The sequence below is a fragment of the Schistocerca cancellata genome, chromosome 11, assembly GCF_023864275.1.
Source record: "Schistocerca cancellata isolate TAMUIC-IGC-003103 chromosome 11, iqSchCanc2.1, whole genome shotgun sequence".
Lineage (NCBI taxonomy): Eukaryota > Metazoa > Arthropoda > Insecta > Orthoptera > Acrididae > Schistocerca > Schistocerca cancellata.
Genome location: NC_064636.1, coordinates 65,457,782 through 65,463,683, shown reverse-complemented (window position 1 = coordinate 65,463,683; position 5,902 = coordinate 65,457,782). Strand labels below are relative to the sequence as shown.

General features: G+C 44.7%; 1 pseudogene; it reads right to left on the bottom strand.

Annotated features, from left to right (window-relative positions):
* Positions 1-4,283: 4,283 nt before the first annotated feature.
* Positions 4,284-4,809, bottom strand: LOC126108203 (uncharacterized; annotated as a pseudogene).
* Positions 4,810-5,902: the final 1,093 nt, after the last annotated feature.

Genomic DNA, 5,902 nt, shown 5'->3' with positions numbered 1-5,902 from the left:
CAGTGGAGAGAGAAATCCCACTGTCGTTGTGACCCAGAATGGTACGCGATGAGCGCGGACGTTAAATTCCTATGGACTCTTTCAGCGAAGGACGGTTGGGGATAATAAGGTGTAGTGGTAATATGAGAAATACCCCGGTCAAAACAGAATTGTTTAAACTCTTTAGAAGCAAAAGCGGGGGCGTTATCGCTTAGTAGCAACTTTGGCGGGCCAAGGCTAGCGAAAACCCTTTCGAGATGTTGAATACTAACACTAGCAGTAGTACCGCTGCTAGCAATTAACCACACAAACCTCGTGAAGGTGTCTACCATGGCGAACACGAAGCGATTGCCTTTCTGGGTACGCGGTAAGGGACCCAAATAGTCAATACAGATTTTATCTAAGGGTCGAGATTCTCGAGTAGATTGCAAGAACCCTTTCTTGGGCCCAGTATCCGGCTTCGCCATCTTACAAGCCTCACACCCTTTAACAAGCCTTATTACATCGCGGACCAATCCCTTCCAAGTTAACCTTTCGCTCACCTTGAGCATGGTTTTACGGAAAGCTAAATGTCGGGGAAGATCAGTTTGGATTCCGTAGAAATGCTGGAACACGTAAGGCAATACTGACCTTATGACTTATCTTAGAAGAAAGATTAAGGAAAGGCAAACCTACTTTTCTAGCATTTGTAGACTTAGAGAAAGCTTTTGACAATGTTGACTGGAATACTCTCTTTCAAATTCTAAAGGTGGCAGGGGTAAAATACAGGGAGCGAAAGGCTATTTACAATTTGTACAGAAACCAGATGGCAGTTATAAGAGTCGAGGGACATGAAAGAGAAGCAATGGTTGGGAAGGGAGTCAGACAGGGTTGTAGCCTCTCCCCGACGTTATTCAATCTGTATATTGAGCAAGCAGTAAAGGAAACAAAAGAAAAATTCGGAGTAGGTATTAAAATCCATGGAGAAGAAATAAAAACTTTGAGGTTCGCCGATGACATTGTAATCCTGTCAGAGACAGCAAAGGACTTGCAAGAGCAATTGAACGGAATGGATGGTGTCTTGAAGGGAGGATATAAGATGAACATCAACAAAAACAAAACGAGGATAATGGAATGTAGTCGAATTAAGTCGGGTGATGTTGAGGGTATTGGATTAGGAAATGAGACACTTAAAGTAGTAAAGGAGTTTTGCTATTTGGGGGGCAAAATAACTGATGATGGTCGAAGTAGAGAGGATATAAAATGTAAACTGGCAGTGGCAAGGAAAGCGTTTCTGAAGCAGAGAAATTTGTTAACATCGAGTATAGATTTAAGTGTCACGAAGTCATTTATGTATGGAAGTGAAACACGGACGGTAAATAGTTTGGACAAGAAGAGAATAGAAGCTTTCGAAATGTGGTGCTACAGAAGAATGCTGAATATTAGATGGGTAGATCACATAACTAATGAGGAAGTATTGAATAGGATTGGGGAGAAGAGAAGTTTGTGGCACAACTTGACGAGAAGAAGGGATCTGTTGGTAGGACATGTTCTGAGGCATCAAGGGATCACTAATTTAGTATTGGAGGGCAGCGTGGAGGGTAAAAATCGTAGGGGGAGACCAAGAGATGAATACACTAAGCAGATTGAGAAGGATGTAGGTTGCAGCAGGTACTGGGAGATGAAGAAGCTTGCACAGGATAGAGTAGCATGGAGAGCTGCATCAAACCAGTCTCAGGACTGAAGACCACAACAACAACAAAATGTCCCCCGCACAAGGTCTGGTGAAAATATTTGAAAACTCCAGGCACTAAACTCCGGAGTACGTATAATTTAGGAACCTTTTGGCGGTTAGCGCGAAAGCAGAGAAACCCCCGCTCCAAGGAGTAACCCGGAACAGTTTCCCCGGCACTACGTCTGTGTACCACAGTTCGCAATTCGGGGTCCTGTCGTTGTTCCTCCTTAAGTTTACTGAACAGAGATGGAATTTCAGTTAACACAGCCATATTACAGGTGGCTAGCTCGAAATGATCGTCTGCTTCCTCGAAACATGCGACTGAGAACGTCCGCACTTGATTCTGTCCCCCCTCTAATATGACAAACATCGAACTGGAACGCCGAGATTCTAACGGCCCAACGCGCTATTCTTCCTGTCTTCCGTGGCCGAGCAAGCACCCAACTCAGGGCCTGATTGTCTGTTTCTAAACGAAAATGACGATGTCCCAAGTAGAATTTATATTTTTCCAAGGCGAATATGACCGCCAAAGCATCTAATTCGTACACTGAGTACTTGGCTGGTGACAAAGCTCGTGATGCGCAAGCAAGAAGACGCCATTCCCCGACCTGCTCCTGCAGCAAAACAGCCGCCACCCCTACGTTCGACGCCTCGGTTTGAACACGGAATGTACGATTGAAATCAGGGATCCCTAATACTGGAGCGGTGCTTATGGCAGCTTTCAAGGCGACAAAGGCTGCCTGTTGTGAGTCGCCCAACACAAACCTTCCGCCTTTCCTGCGCAACTGGTTAATAGGCGTGGCCAGTTGAGCGAAATTCCGTACGAACTTCCTAAAAAAATTTACCATGCCGGCGAAACGCGCGACAGCCCTTTTATCTTTAGGAATCGGAAAGGCATGAATAGCATGCGTCCTGCTATGATCAATAGTTACTCCCTAGCACGGCAATATGTCCCAAAAAGGATATTCCGTTCCGGGCGACTTACCGTGGACGGTTTAACGGTTAGACCTGCCTCTTTCAATTGTCCAAATACCTGACTTAGATGTTCCAGATGTTCATCAAAGTTCACGCTATGTATGACAACATCGTCCAAATAATTGAACACAAAGTTGAATTTAAAGTCGCCTAACACCGAGTCTAAGTGTACGTTTACACTGCCTGCGATGCGATGCGACGTGAAGCATAATGCGAAGCATAATGGCCAAAGCGATGCAATACGATGGAGCGTTCACATTGCACACGATACAGCGCGCGCGCGCGATCTGGCCAGCAACTGAGCAGTCTCGGCATGATGTCGTGTTTCCTCGAACCAGTAAATTCTTTTTTATCAGAAAACAGTGCTCTGAGAATTCAACGCAGTCGTGAATGGGTGCATGGAATCAGCAAGGAGAGGATGGCTTTAGGAGAATTTCATCATTTGTACAGTGACTTGACCGAGCGGGGTGGCGCAGTGGTTAGACACTGGACTCGCATTCGGGAGGACGACGGTTCAATCTCGCGTCCGGCCATCCTGATTTAGGTTTTCCGTGATTTCCCTAAATCGCTCCAGGCAAATGCCAGGATGGTTCCTCTGAAAGGGCACGGCCGACTTCCTTCCCAATCCTTCCCTAATCCGATGAGACCGATGACCACGCTGTCTGGTCCCCTTCCCCAAACCAACCAACCAACAGTGACTTGAGAAAAGATGAGGATAAATTTTGGAGTTATCCAGAATGAGTACAGAGACATTTCATTATATAGTGCCGTCTGTTTCAAATACATTACAGAAGCAAAACACAAATTTCAGAATGGCTATTACCCCTGAAAAAGTTATGATCACCATTAGGTAAGTACAATATTAAGTTTATAGCAATCATTTTTACAAATTGTGATAGATTCAAACTTTCTTTTAATGAATTTTGATATAGTTGTCAATGAGAAGTAAAATACATCACAGTTCACTCACTTAAGTATCAAAGTTTTCAGAATTTTGGTGGCTTGAAATAGCAATGTCATCAGGTTCAATTTCAGAAATGACTATTTCATTCTGCGGATTTCCAGCCATTACGATTTCAACTGGATTTTCAGGTGCATAGGGTGACATCAACGAATGTGCAGTGGAAGTGGTTCATTGTTCCAATTCTTCCAAAAGAACCTGCTGAGTTTTTATCCTGGCTCTCAACTGAGCTGCTGGTGGTAGGTTTCGCATTTCTGGCAGCAAACTCAATACAAAATGATAGCTGTCATCTTGCGTTTCTGATTTCGACATTTGTTGCTCGATTAGCTTCAACTTTTGCTTCTCTATATTTAGCAACTCAGAGTTTGTCGATTTCTTGGATCTCTTGTTTTGGTTTGTGTGTAGGGTGGGTGAGGGAGGAGGCATCGAAACGCTACCCTATGAACTTACAGACGTTCTTGAAGACCTGGCTTGGTTGGTTTCATCAGGTGGAACACTCTCTCTCTCTGTAAGAGCTGGTGAAAATGGTACGTCGTCGTGTGCGTCGTCGTGTTGCGATGCTGTTCTTTTACTGTGATGAACATTAGTCTTGGTCTTCCGTGGCGTCATTATGTCAGTCAGGAATGTCATTAGCTCGTACCACGGCCAATTGGATTAGAAATGCGGCATGCCACCTTCATCTCCTGAACGTTCAGCACGAGGTTTTTTGAGTTCAGAGCGGAAAGTGTCACGTAGGTGCTTCCATTTATTCTTCAGTACCTCGCCTGAAAATATAGACGTGAAATTCCAAAATGACAGAGCAAACAGTAGTGCTTCAAGAAGAGCGAGGAGTGTCAGAGAGGCCTTCAAAAACTATGTCAACAGTCATTAACGCAAATATATTTCATGTCGAAATTATCAAATACTGTAACTATTGTGAACGTCATTTCATTATCAAAATACTGTAATAGTATCTATACACAATTAAAATTAGAAAATAAACGAAGTTGTTTGTGTTACTTATTTCTTGGAGTCTTGTAGCTATTTATTTTACTTTTTTGTACTTACTGTCTGTTCCACAATCTTCAGCTATTTCATTCCATGCTTAACGAACAAAATCCCTACTGTGGTAATATTTATTTTTCTGCTCCCACAACACGGAGCGTTCACGCACACTGTTAATTAGTCTTTCGATGTCCATTGCAAGCAAGCAATTACTTCAGACGCAACGCAAACAAGCAATCGCTCCAAACACTCGCGCGAAACGCAAACTCGGTTGCGACCACAGCGGAGTCATCGCATCGCGCGGCATCACATCGCTCGGCCCAGCCTGCAGTCTAAACGGGCGCCGCTCTGCTGCCACTGTTAAACCGAGCCTGCCCATTGTCACGCGATTTCAGCGCTTCAACGCTCCGCTCGGCTTGGCATCGCATCGCGGGCAGTGTAAGTTTAGCCTAACAGGCGTGATAAGACTGCCGCACCTGCTGCTGGTCCGAAGGGCACTCTATTAAGCTCTAAAAGGTTGTAATCGGTACTAAATGCCGTTATCGGCTTAGATTCCTCAGCCAACGGTACCCGATAGTACGCTTGGTGCAAGTCCAGGACAGTGAAAACTTTGGCTCCCACGAACCAAGAAAAACAACTGTGCAAATCCGGGAGAGGAATAGACTCCAGGACAACCTTCTGATTTAAAGCACGGTAGTCAACCACGGGTCTATACCCTTCCCCGTGGGGCCTGGGCACAAGAAACATAGGTCCTGCATAAGGTGATACGGAAGGGCGAATGACACCATTCTCCGGTAGTTGGTTAATGATTTTACGGAGTTCCTGCATTTTGGGCGGAGATCAACGATACGGAGTTTGCCGCACCGGAATCTGATCAGTAAGCTGAATGCGATATTCGATATTATTAGTGACCCCAAGCCGGTCGGTCAACACCTCCGTAAATTCATCCAACGTCTCTAATAATAACCTAGCCCGTTCTTGAGTAAGATGGTCAACATTAACCTTGGCCGGCTGTGCCTTGACTCTACACACACCAGCCCCCAACCCATCAGCACAGAAATGAAAACTAAGCTCTGGTCTAAGTTGAAGTAAAAACTTTTGTTCGCATAGTCTATCACACACTGAGTTAATTTCAAGAAATCACAACCCAAAATAAACCTCACAGATAAATTTTTAACCACGAAACAGACAAGTGGCCAAGAGAACCTTTGAATGCCAAGCTTGAAACGTGCCTTGCGACCACTTCAAGGGTTTACACACCAGCGGAATAACACACATGATTGACAGTG